Source organism: Sciurus carolinensis, chromosome 2, assembly GCF_902686445.1.
Source record: "Sciurus carolinensis chromosome 2, mSciCar1.2, whole genome shotgun sequence".
Lineage (NCBI taxonomy): Eukaryota > Metazoa > Chordata > Mammalia > Rodentia > Sciuridae > Sciurus > Sciurus carolinensis.
The window spans coordinates 185,818,380-185,832,724 of NC_062214.1; the positions used below are offsets into that span (position 1 = coordinate 185,818,380).

The 14,345-nt window shown below is 35.1% G+C and overlaps 1 protein-coding gene across 1 annotated transcript in view; it reads right to left on the bottom strand.

Annotated features, from left to right (window-relative positions):
* Positions 1–14,345, bottom strand: part of Eml5 (EMAP like 5) — a 149,185-nt gene that overhangs the window by 128,925 nt on the left and 5,915 nt on the right.

Consider the following 14,345-nt stretch of genomic DNA (forward strand, 5'->3'; position numbering starts at 1 on the left):
AATATGAATTTAAAATAAATAACTTCTATAAAAATCCATGCCACTATTACTTATATTTGATAGTGATAAACTATACTTTTCATTCTTGTGAGATGATATGGTGTGTATAATCTTCTCAAGAAAAGCACTCTCGGGCTGGGGAAATAGCTCAGTTGGTAGTGTGCTTGCCTTGCATGCACAAGGCCTTGGGTTCAATCCCCAGCACCGCAAAAAAAAAAAAAAAAAAAAAAAAAAAAAAAAGCACTCTCCCAAGGGATGAACTGAACAGTGGCAACAAATTAGCTGCAACACTATCATATATCATTTTAGCTATTTGGTATTCATCTGTTCTTAAATCCTCTCTTAATTTTGCCATTCCTTTTGTTGGATAATATTAGAATAAGTCTTAAGGTCTAAAAATGGTATTCAGTAGCACTCCTGATACATAAATTACAAATCCCACTGTAAGAAACAGAAAATTCACCCACAATTCACAGAAAGTAATCTATGAATCTTTAAAAATAAGAAAAATATCTACCAGGCACAGTGGCACATGCCTGTGAACTCAGCTAGACAGGAGGCTGAGACAGGAGAATTATAAATTCAAAGCCAGCTTCAGCAATTTACTGATATCCTGTAACTCAATCAATAAATGGGCAAATGAACTGAACTGACACTTCTCAAAGGAAGAATACAAATGGCCAACATGAAAAAAAATTTTCAACATCCTTGGCAATCAGGGAAATGCAAATCAAAACTACACTGGGATTTCATCTCATTCCAGTTAGAATGGCCATTATCAAGAATACAAAGGAGAGTAACTGTTGGCAAGGATGTGAGGCTGGGGGTGGGTAGACTTACAAATTTTTGGTGGGATTGCAAATTAGTACAACCACTTTGGAAAGCAGTATGAGATTCCTAAAAAGGCTAGGAATGGAAACACCAAATGACTTGACAGACCACTCCTTGGAATTTATCCAGAAGAACTAAAACTAGCCTTTTAGTGATATATGCATACTAATGGTTACAGATGCAAAATTCACAATAGCCAAATTATGGAACTAGTTCTGGTGCCCATCAACAAATGAATGTATAAAGAGAATGTGGCATATATACACAAGAGAGTTTTACTCATCCACAAAGGAGGAGACTATATCATTTGCTGATAAATAGATGGAACTTAAGAAACACCAATCTAAGTAAAATATACTGGACTCAAAGTCAAGGGCCAAGTGTTTTCTCTCATTTGAGGAAGGTAGAGAGAAATAATAAAGTGGGGGTTGGGGAATGGATATCATGAAAATAAAAAGGAGAACAGTGGAATAGAGAAAGGGAATCAAGGGGAATGGAGAAGTGGGTAAAGAGACCAACTGCATAATGAAATTGACCAAATTATGCTATATGCATGTATGTACACATCACAATAAGTATAATGATAATGTATAATGAAAATGCATCAATTTAAAAATAAATGGAAGACCAGTAGAATAGGGGAAAGGAATCAGGAGAAGGGCAGAGGGGGGGAAAGGGGATTACTGAAGATTGAAAATGAGCAAACTATGTTATATGCATTTATGATTATGTCAAAATGAAATCCACTATTATGTATAACAATAATACAATAAAACAAACATAAAAAACAGAAATAATAAATAAAATGGGCTAGAGATATAGCTTGGTGGTAGAATGCCTGAGTTCAATTTCAAGTATGAAAAAAAAAAGACAAAGATCTAACAGTTAGTAATGGTTTATGTACATTCGTAGAAAGCTAGAAACAAAAATGAAATTCTACTTGATACATTTTTCTATAAGTAGAAAAAAGAATATCATATTCACCTTTAGATGAAAAAAAATTTACTCCCAACATCAGGGTAGAGGAAATGACAGGATAAAAGTTAAGAGGGTACAAAAATGAAATCATTATAAGGGAAATAGAGAAATGGAAAAGACTCTTGGGTATCTGGTTTGCATGTCTGAATGGTCTGGGGCATAATTCATCAACTCAGGGAACACTAAATAAGTCATCAGTGTGAAAGATGATGAGTGAGAATGCAGGGTTGGTTCAACACATGAAAAGTCAACAAATATATTTGACAGAATAAATGTCAAAAAAAATACCCATCATGTGCATTCATCTCAACAGAAACAGAAAAATGACTTAACAAAATTCCACCCCCTTAATGATAAAAACACACAATGAACTAAGAATTGAAGGAAACTTCCTCAACCTGATAAATATCATCTATAAAACTCTACAGCTAACAACATATTTAATAAAGAAAGCCTGAAAGCTACTCCACTGAGTATAGAAACAAGACAAAGATGCCAGCTTTTGCTACATGGTACTATTCTAACTAGAACAATTAGTCCAGAAAGAAACAAAAAGGAAAAAGTAAAACCAACTTTACTTGCAGATAACATGATTTTATATATAAATTCCTAAGAAATCCCAAACAAAAAAGGGAAAGCTAATAAACAAGTTAAACAAGGTTGAAGCATATAAGATCAATATAAAAATCAATTATAGTCCTACATACTAGTAAAGAACTGAAAATTAAATCAAGAAAACAATCTAGAAAGGCCCTAAGCAACTTAACAAGACCCTTTCTTAAACCAAAAAATTAAAAGGATTGGGAATGCTGTTCAGTTACAAAGCACCCCTGCAGTTCAATCCCTAGTACAAAAAAAAAAAAGAAAAAGAAAACAATTTAACTTAGTAGCATCAAGAAGAACCAAATGAAATACCTAGAAATAAATTTAATGAAGAATAACATTTGTACATTGAAATCTATAAAATCATCAAAAGACATTTTAAAATAGCTAAGTGGGAAGACATCTCCCACTAGGATTGAAAGAAGGTAATGTTCATCCCCTTCTCCTAGACTTGAAAAAATGTAATATCCTTTTTCTTTTTTTTCTTTCTTTTTCTTGCACACTAGGCAACCAACCCAGAGCCTGGAGAATACCAGGCAAGTACTCTACTACTGAACTACAACCTCAGTCCAGAATGATGTAATATTTTTAAGATGGCAGAACACAGACTCACTCAGAAAGCACAACCATGAATTTGCAAGAGAAGGGCTATCTCTACAGAAGCTAAAAGAACATTACTACAAGTTTATACCTAAATTACAGGAGCTATGAAGAACACTATCAACAAGTTTTTGTTTGTCCTAAGGTTAATACATGACTGTACTCTGAAGTGATTGTAGTAAATATGTCTTTTCTCAAAGTGATGCTGATACTAGGAGCAGCAGAAGACATTTATTGAGTGAAAGTATCAATAATTAGATATTTATCCACCTGGGGCTCTTAAGAGCAAACTAAATAGTTCCTTGCATAAAAGAAAAAGTAATAATCATTCTTACAGACAGGAAGATACACAAGCAGAAAGAAAAGCAAGGTAACAAATTACCCCAAGCGATCCACAACACTTCAAAAACTGATCCTATTGAAATGACAATGGAGGAAATTGTCAAATACTTTAGAAAATTCATAGTTAAAACAATCGATGAACTAAAAGAAGATGTAAGAAATGGACTTTAAAAATACAGGAAGTGAAAGATCATTTCAACATGTGATAAAGATTCTAAAAAGAACTAAATGAAAACCCTGGAAATAAAAGACTCAATAAATCAAATTCAGGCTAAAGCATCACCAATAAATTAGATCATATAGAAGGCCTTGAAAACAAAATATATAATCTTGAAAATAAAGTCAATAATAAAGAAAAAATGTTAAAAGACCATGATTAAAATACAAACTAAAGTAATACACAACCTTTTAAATGAAATAATAACAAAAAAATTCCAAACTTTAGGAACAAGATAAAAATGCACATAAAAAGGCATTTAGAACCCCAAATAGGCAAGATCAAAAAAGATCCTGTCCAAGACATATTATAATAAAAATATATAAATCTACAAAACAAGGACAAGAATTTTAAAAGCTATAAGAAAAAAAAAATGGCAGGTCACATTTAGAGGCAAGTCAATTAGGATTTCAACTGATTTCTCAATCTAGACTCTCAAAGCCAAGAGAGCTTGGAATGATACATATCAAGCCCTGAAAGAAAATGGGTACCAACCAAGATTTCTATATCCAGCAAAACTGTCCTTCAGAATTTAAGATGCTGCCATCAATGATAGGCAGAAACTGAAAGTATTCATAACCACTCAGTCTGCACTATGAAACATATTCAATGAAGTATTTCATGTGGAAGAAATGAAAAAAATCAGAACCAGCATAGGGCTGAATCTTACTAGAAGCATAGTCAATTAAAGGAGTCTTAATTAAGCATTAGAAATAAATAAAAATGGCAGAAAATAACATCTCTCTATAATAACACTGAATGTAAATGGTCTAAACTCTCCAATCAAAAGACACAGATTGACAGAATGGATTAAAAAACAAGACTCAAATCATATGTTGTTTATGGGAAGCTCACCTTACTGGCAAAGACATGCACAGCTGAAGGTGAAAGAATGGAAAAAGATATACCACGCAAATGGAGACCAAAAGCAAGGCAGGGTAGCCACTCTCATACCAGACAAAAGCAGACTTCAAGCCAAAATTAATCAGAAGACACAACAGTCACTTCATACTGATTAAGAGAATCATCCAACAAGTAATAGGATTGTAAATCCAAACAATGGTGCATCTACATACATAAAACAAGCACTTCCCAATGTAAAGACTCAGACCATAATACTGAGTGATTTCAACACGCTATCTCACTATTATATGAGTCATACAGACATAAACTAAGACTCATCAGAACTAAAAATGCTATCAATCAAATGAACCTAACAGACATCTATAGAATATTTTGACAATCAACAACCAAATTCACTTCCTTTCAGAAACAGATCATGTTTTAGGACACAAAGCCAGCCTTAGCAATTACATGAAAGGGGGGTAGGGAAAGGGAGGGAGAAGGAGGGAGGGAATTCCTTGCATTCTATCAGATCATAATGGAATGAAATTAAAAATCAACAAGATAAATAGATCATTCTAACACCTGGAGGTTGAATAATACACTTTTTTTTGTGGGGGCGGGGTACTGGGGATTGAACTCAGGGGCACTCAACCACTGAGCCACATCCCTAGCCCATATTTTGTATTTTATTTAGAGACTGGGTCTCAATGAATTTCTTAGCACTTCGCTTTTTGCTGAGGCTGGCTCTGAACTCCAGATCCTCCTGCCTCAGCCTCTGGAGCCGGTGGGATTACAGGCATGTGCCACTGCACCCAGCTTAGCATGGGCATTTTGAATAATATATTATGAACTTTAAAATCCTATTAAAATCTTCTACAGAATGTTGATATTTTTGCTTGTTTTAGCAGGTAAGTAATCCATTTCAGGGCACATGTCCCAAGTTTTCTTCTGTAGCTCCCATGTTTAGTTCAGTGTTTAAATACTTTGCTGTACTACTACATGTATATACCACTGGAGCAAATAAGAAACCTGGATGATTGTAGTTCCAGTCTCAAAGTCTTTGATCAGCCATTTTCAGGTAGATCCAAACTCATGTTTCCCAATAAAACTTCATTTACAAAAATAGGTAGAAAGCCAGATTTAGCTCACAGTCTTGTTTGCTGACTCTGGTTTTATTCTATGGGCTAAAATTTTATTACTTATTTACTTTATAGCTCAAAGTATTCCATTTTTGGCTTTCAGGAGATCCTTGGGGTTGGTTTTCATATTCTTTCAACTAGTCACCACCTTTTTTTTGAGCACTCACTTTCTTGCAGATAAACATTCCAGTGCTTTTTCTATATAGCCCAAAATAAACTAATTCTCAAGGAAGCCCTAGTTCCTTTGTTAGAGAATTGTGTTTACTGGACAAGAACTGGGCATGAGATATAATCATTATTACTGCAGTGTTAGTACTTCTAGGATGCCTTGGCAGCCAGAGCAAGGAAACACATATATACATACTAATCAAAGTACATATTTTATCTGTACATTTAAAAAATGATTCATATAAATGCCTTTGATTCTAATCCAAAACTACAGGATTCATTTAAAACTTCTCTTATTTATAACTTTTCCCTCTAATCGTAAGAAACTAAGTTCTCATCATTTATAGCCTATTTACTTATTTTAGTATGCCCATATATTTCAGAATGGCTAGCTCTAACAAAAAAATAATTTTACTAACTAGATTATAGCATTCTGTACAGTTCTTTTTTGTCTTTATCCTTACAGTATCCAGTCAAGATATATTTTAAAATTATTTAGGTTTCTCCCTATGCACTGAGCAGAGGAGAGGGAAGCAAGCTTATGAAACTGCAGATAGAATTTGTTTCTTTTCCTCTTTTTATTTACTTTTTTTTTAGTTTGGTATTCTCTAGATAAGGCTTATGCTTTGGTTTGCATAGAAAGTTCATAGTCATGAAGAAGTTTTGTACTTTAAGGGGAAGAGAGTTTAAGAGACTATTATATACCTGACACTCTCTTCAGTTACTGAAGTCTGAAAAATTATTTTAATGAGGTTCAATGTATAATTTAAATTTTTATAATTCAGGATTTTGTGCCCTATTTCCTATACTTTTTTTCTAGAAATTTTAGTTTTAGTTCTCACATTCAAGATGTATGACCCAATTTCAGTTACATTTTGTATATGGTGAAGTGTAAGTTGGGGCTCTTTTTTCCCCCATAACAGATATTTGTTTTTAACTTCTTTTTCTTTCTTTCTTTCTTTCTCTCCCCCTCTCTCTCCCCCCCTCTCTCTACCTCTCCTCTCCTCTCCCCTCCCCTCCTCTTCTTCTCCTTCTCCCTCTCTCCTCTCTCCTTCTCCCTCTTCCTCTCTCCTCTCTCCTCTCTCCTCCTCTCTCTCTCTCTCTCTCTCTCTCTCTCTCTCTCTTTCTTTCTTGTACTGGGGGATTGAACTTAGGGGCTTTACCACTGACCTGCATCCCCAGCCTTTTTATTGAGAGAGGGTCTTGCTAAATTGCTGAAGCTGGCCTCAAAGTTACGATCCTTAGCCTCCCAAGATGCTGGGACTGCAGGCATGGTTCACTATGCCCAGCTTATTGTATTTTTTGGAAAGACTATTTTTGAGCATATTGTATATGTTCACAAGATTCATTCAGCACTGAGCAAAAATACTGATGTAGGTGAGGGCAAGAATTTCTGATAGGCACAATGGGGTTGTGGTTCAGTGGTAGAGTGCTTGTCTAGCATGTATGAGGCACTGGGTTTGATTCTCAGCACCACATATAAATAAACGAATAAAAAATAAAGGTTTATCAACATCTAAAAATATTAAAACAAAAATTTCTGATAGGCAAAAACGTGGGATCTAATGCACAAGTAGAGGGATTGAGATAGAAGCTGGATGTATTGCTGATGAATAACAGCTCTGATTTTCTTTAAGAGAATGAAAGCATGAGTGCTTTCCAGGTATCTTTAAGGTCAACCTAATATCTCATAGTTACGTTTTATTCTCATAGTGCTTGGTATACTGATGAACTTATGGTGGAATGCAATGGCACATATGAATTAATTTGGGGAAGAGATGGATGGAAGTAACAATTTGAAGGCATATTCCTATTTCAAAACATTTAACAAGATTAACCATCCATATTGTGGGCCCCACCATTTGAAATATATAGGAAAAAAAACACAGATTCTTTGTGTGTGGGAAGGGGTACTGGGGATTGAAACCAGGGGTTCTCTACCACTGAGCTGCATCCCAAGTTCTTTTTATTTTGAGGCAGGTTCTAAGTTGCTTAGGCCTCACTAAATGACTAAGGCCGGCCTTGAATTTTTGACTCTTTTACATCAGCCTCACCACATCCAGCTTAAATTCTTTTTTTTTTTTAAGTTTCTTTTTCTATTAATATTGCTGAGTTATGGAAATTGATTAGGTGTCAGCGCTGTCATCAAATGCTGCAATAACAAGTTGTTATTTCAGGCATTTAATTTCTAAATCTATCAAAACTATAAAGTAATAATGTATTAAGCAAAAATGGCTGTAGTTATCTTTATAGATTTTTCTTCTTATATACAGTTGTTAATCAATGTCTCTAAATTTATCTCATAGATCTCAAATGAGCATTTTACAGCATTAGACAACTCTATTAAGCACTTAGCATTCTTCTGTCAACCTTCAAATCCCTTCATGACCACAGCTCCAACATCAACCTCTGCCTTGGAGCTGATAAGCCTGCCTTGTACTTACCAAAGGAGATGCTTCATACTTATCACTATCCTAACTATAACTATATTGGCTAATTCTGACTTTCCTCTTGTAAAATGAAAAAATGGTTCTATTCCTTGAACTTGCCCCTTGTGTTCTGGATCCCACTACTCTTACTTTCAAGTACTTATAATTAACTTTTCTGGAATTATTGCTTCTTCATTACTGAGTCATTCCTAGTAGCATTCAGATATACCTATTTTTAAACAGAACTCCCTGGAAATCTCACCTATAATACCCCATTTCCCTGCTTTGCATTTGTAGCAAAACATCTGAAAAAAAATTGTCTCATTTTTTTTTCACTCCCTGTATTGCCTCAACATATTCCAAATACAATTTCTCCTTATCCTTCACTGGGTTCTTTCAAGGGCATGTGCAATCTTCCCAAATCTAATGGTAAATTGCATATCCTTATTTTCCTCCATTTTTTCATTAGTATTCGACACAACTTACCACTACTTTTTTGAAATACTTTCCTGTCTAGGCTTTCCTGATTCTATCAGTTCCTCCTGTCTTCTTTCTCAGGGCCTGCATCCTATACCCAACCTCTGACTATCAGTGTCAGAGGGCTTTGTCTTGGCTGTCTTCCCTTTCTTTCCCAGGTGAGTTCATTCAATCCCATGGTTTTCAATGCATATGTACAGTGATAGCCTCCAAATCTATATATCTCTAACCAAGAGAAAAGGATGTATCACTCAAAGTTAGTAAGTTCAAAAAGGTATTTGATTTCTTCCTTACACTCCCCATTCGCTCCTACTCATCTTAGTAAATGGTATCACCATCTACTCAATCACTCATCTCAAGAATCTAGACATTCTTGTCACTTCTTTTCCTATTACCTGCCTATTATATCTATTATCACCCTTATCTCACAATCCTAACCTGGACCAGCATTCATTTTACATCAGAAGTCCTTTAATAAACTTCTGATCAACCATCTTTCATTCATTATTGCAACATAGCCAGAGTGATCTTTGAGAACAATATAAATTTGACCTCATCATTCACCTGGTTAAAACTCTCCAACAGCTTCCTATTGATCTAGGACAAAACTGGAAGTATCTAGGAAGGCAAGAGGTTCTATTTAAAAACAAAAACAAAAAAACCTTCTATCATTTTCCCTTGTGTTCACTATACTCCAGTCACACTGGTCTTTCTGTTCCTTAAAAAGGCCAAGCTTATTACACTCTGTCTAGAATGATCTCCCAAATCTCTGCCTCAATAATGTTGTAGGTCAAATATATCTTGCTCAGAGAAGCATTCCCTAATTCCCGCTAGTCATTCCAACATATTCTATTCATTACCTTATTTATCAGCTACCTAAGACTTTTATTATACACTTATTATCTTACTTTTCCCACTAGAATTTATACTCCAAAAGGACAGAGACATTGCTATTTTTTGTTGATATTAAAACCTTAGGACCTGGGGCTGGAGTTGTGGCTCGGTGGTAGAGTGCTAACCTGGCATTTGTGAGGCTGTGGGTTTGATCCTCAACACTGCATATACGTAAATAAATTTAAAAAGATCCACTGACAACTAAAAAATATTTTTAAAAAACTTGAGTACTGACAATAATGACTGACTGGTATATAGTAGGTATTCAATCAAAATTATTAACTGAATTTTCAAGAAGCTCATAATGTCAAAGAATTTTTCCAAAAAAAATTCTCAATAAAGAAAAATCCTTATGTGCAATTATTTTCATGTATCATCTTTTTAACAGCAAAAATTTGAAAACCACCCTAATGTCCAACATTTAAGAAATGGTTCCATAAATATGTTACACTCACAGGACGGACTCTCACACAGTCATTAAAAGCAAGTATGGGTTGCCTCACACTTGCAAGGTGTTGGTTCAACTCTCAGTACTGCTGAGAGAATGAAAAATCAAAACATGTATATGAATTTTCATAATACTGAGGAAAGTTTCTAATATAATGTTAAGTAAAAAGTACAGAATTCAAAATTTTATATATACTGTGACCTCAACTATTTATGAATACATGTAACCAAAAAAAACACTTAAAAGGGAATAATCTAAAACACAAGAGAAATGTCTCTAGATTACATGACTTTTGGTAAACATTTTCCTTCTTTTTTAATGCCTGTCAATTTTCTATAAAAACATATTAACAATTTAAAATAACCCTCTAGTAAAGAACCTAGCAAGTCTCTCATAATCTCTATTATGTAGATCTCAAATTTCTACATAGTCTATATGACTGCAAAAACTGCCTTTTTCAATGTATGTCCAGGTTTCACATAAAATTTCTGCCACAGTGTGGTTTTTATGTTTTAAGCATACTATCCATTAGTTAACTAATAATTAGCAAAATCACACTGTAACCAAGTAATGATGACCAGTCTTTGAATTCTAGTTAGTTATAATCTATGCTGCAAGACTTGGAATGGCCTTTTCCACTTTCACTTTCTACTTTTGGTTGGTAATAATGCCTGCTCCCTGATGAACCTTACTTCTTAAAAAAACATGGGCACTGAAATGGTCAGACCAGGTTACATCATGCTCTTTGGCTAAATTAAATAATACTATGAACAACATTATACTGAGTAAAATCAACAAAATTAACTGCCTGTAGCAACTGGCATCACCTGCCACCCATATATTGAAATGAATTATGTAATACAACCTTCTACAATAGAGGCAGTTGCATCTTAGTATTATAAATTTTGACCAAGAAAGTAAGTCCTCTTTGAGTGATGGAAAGAGATTCTAATGGATTTGAGATAGAGAAGGAATGTCATCTTTGGGTGAGAAGTTAAGTAGTTACGTGATTCCTAGGAACAGGGAGAGCAGCAGGATTTCCTCGACTCAGAGATTGACAGCAATTGTGTAACAGGTTTTCTAACTGGTGTGAGAAACAAGACTAAATTATTCACTTTTCTTGCCATCAGTTTATTTCTGGGTCTTTCATGTCATTTAGATGTTCCCTGTTCTTCCATGCATTCCATATTTGCAATACACATGACTAAGCACCCCTTTCTTGCGCCCTATCTGGAGGTTCACATCATCCATACTTTGGCAATAAAACAATCCAGAATTCTCACCTCACATCCAACCTATCTCTGTTTTATCCCTAGATTATCCAGACTCTGGATCAAAGTAAAATCAGGTATTCTCCCCATGGTTGTGAAGAATAAAGTAACTTTTGGAGTGAAATCTCAGCTAATATCTTCCATAATCACCACCTTTTACTTACTAATCCAACATAATATGTGTTGCCTATCCCAGGAGGAAAAATTAAAAATTTTGTTTTATCATGCATTGCCTGATAGCCTCGCAAATATCTAGATCTACTGTACAATGTCCACTTTCAGTCTCTTATGTATCCTCTCATCGTAGAAGTCAACACCAGACAAATATTTAGCGTTCTCTACCAATGCTTACTACTTCAGGTATATGTGCATGTCAACTGTTGTAAAGTGGGCACTATATTTTACTGGGTCTTTTAATAACACAATTTACTTTTAATTTATATTGGCCAATAGGGTATGATACTGGAAATAGGATCCATAATTAAGATTTTCATTCCAGCTCTTGCTGTCTTTAGCCAAGATGGCAATGCCATATGCCATCCTATAATCAGAATAGAGTCCAGTGTAGCCAAGGCAACTTGTTTACACTGGCTAGGAATAACCCTTTGCTAGAATATTAATCCTTATTGAAGATACAATGGAGGATACTTCCTAGACTAAAGGCAAGCCAGTCAGTTGCTTCATGCTTGGTTAGTAGCAAATATAGTCACAAGCTACAAAATATAGTATTCCAGAATATCTGCCTTGAATGCACATAACCCTGGATTATTATTCATTCTCATTCATATTCATTCTCTCTCTCTCTCTCTCTCTTCCTCTTTTCCTCCCTCCCTCTGTGTTTTGTTTTTTTTTTTTTTATGCTAGGGATTGAAACCAGGGCCTCAAAACATACTAAGTACACATCCTACCACTGAACTCGGCCCCCAACCCCAGGGTGCTATTTCAAAAACATCCACTTGAGAATTTCAATAGAGTGGGGAGGATCTGTCCCTTCTCATGGGTATTCACGTGTCCTATCAAATGTTAATATATTAGATGTCTGGTCTACTTAGGACTACAGATTCGGGCTCCAAGAGAGAAATTCACTAATGTACAACCTCAAGCTTTTCATAATCCAAACCATTCAGCCAAACCAACTGCAACTAATTCATAAGTCTGTTGAAATCATCACCCGAGGCACTGGGTTACAGTATATCTCACCTGATACCATTCAGGATGCAAACAACCATGTACATATTTTGACCTTCCAGGTCTCCAGCAAATGAGTTTTGTCTGGACTGGTGAGGTGGCATATCTAGATGTCCTTTAATGTTTTCAACCCTGATGATACTGAATAGAACCAACAATGGAATACTATACTAAGGATTTTTTTTTTTTTTTTTTTTTGGTAATAAATCTACAAACATGGATGTCAGCATGGGAGAGAGGTAAGGTACTGAACAGAGTCCCAGGACTTGGCAAATTAGCCACATTACGTAAGACAAAGTGAATGAATTGGGTAGGCCCTGTTTCTCAGGTCGATGCCTAGCTCACCAACTGAACATGGATTACTATTACGTAGTTTTCAACCTTAGCTACATATTTGAATCATCTGGGAAGCTTAAAAATTAAAAACTGAAGGCAACAACAACAAAGAAACTACAACTGGGTCCTGTTCTAACCAAATTAAACCAGAATTTCTAGTACTGAGAGGTGGCTTTATTTTGTTTGCTTTGTTTTTAACTGTCCAAGTGATTCTAAAATGTAACCAGGTTTGAGGATCAAGAATTTAGAGAAGTGGTTCTCAAACTTCAGACTATATCAACAGCACCTGAAGGTGATTAAAACCAATTGCTTGATTCACACCTAGTTTCTGATTTGGTATGTATGGGTAAAACCTGAGAATCTGTACTTCTAATAGTTTCCAGGTGATGCTAATACTGTTAGTATGAAGACCACACTTTTGAGTAGCAAGAATCTAGGTCTGCCAGTCAAGTGCCGTTTTTTTCTTAATAACCAAGTAAAATAGGAGCTGCAGAAATAAATCTTTAAAAAAAAAATGCTAGTTCTATGTATTAATAATGACTCATTTTGAGTTCTTTTTTTCTCCCCCATTTCTCCTGTCAGGAAATAACAGACTCCTGGGGAGTCGTGATTATAACTGCAAAACAGCTACACTTCCACTAAGATGAAGTGGTCCTCAGCTTACTTTATGCAGCTGGTCACTCCTTCCTGAAATATATTTCACTTGCCTTCCACGTTCCCATCCCTGCCACCCCCTGGTTTTTCTATCTCTTCTTTGGACATTTTTTTTTTTTTTAAGTTCTTCAACGCTACATTTAAATGTTGGAGTAACAAAAGCATCCTTTTTTTTTTTTTTAAGATTCTTTCTCTTAATCTAATACTCGCTCCTTTAGTGACCTTATCCAGGTTCATTGGTTTAAATGATTTCTACATGCTGATAACACCCAAACTGACACCAAGCCAACCTGGATTGCTTCCTTAAATTATAGACAAGTTTGTCCATCTGCCTAATTTTCAGTCCCACTTCGTTTTCTATTAGGTAGTGCCAAACACTTCTTAAATAAAGCTTCTGATTTTTCCCTCCCCAAAATAGAAAATTTACTCTTGCCAGTCATTTCCAATTGACTAGTAACTTCATTCTTCCATTTGTTCTGACCAAAAATCCTGTGATCATCATTGACCTTTCTTTTCTCACACGATTTATATCTGCTCCATTAGTAAACAATACTGCCTCTATCTTCAAAATATATCCAGAATCTGACCTCTCATTACTTTCACGGCTACCACCAAATCTCTTGACTGAATTAAGATGTTTCCCTGCTTCTATCCTGCCTCTCCACCCATCAGTCTGTTCTCAATATAGGAACTAGAGTGACTTTGTTAAATTATAAGTCAAATTACATCATTAATTTCAATTAATTGTTCAAATAATTTCCGGTCTCAGGTGGGAAGGCCAAAATTCTCTAAATAGCCTACACAATCTGCCCCCAGCACCATAACTTCATCAAACCTCATTCCTTACTACTGATCCCCAATTTCACTCTACCTCAGACACACTTACTGATCTTCAAATATAGGCCTTTAACTTAGCTTTTGCAC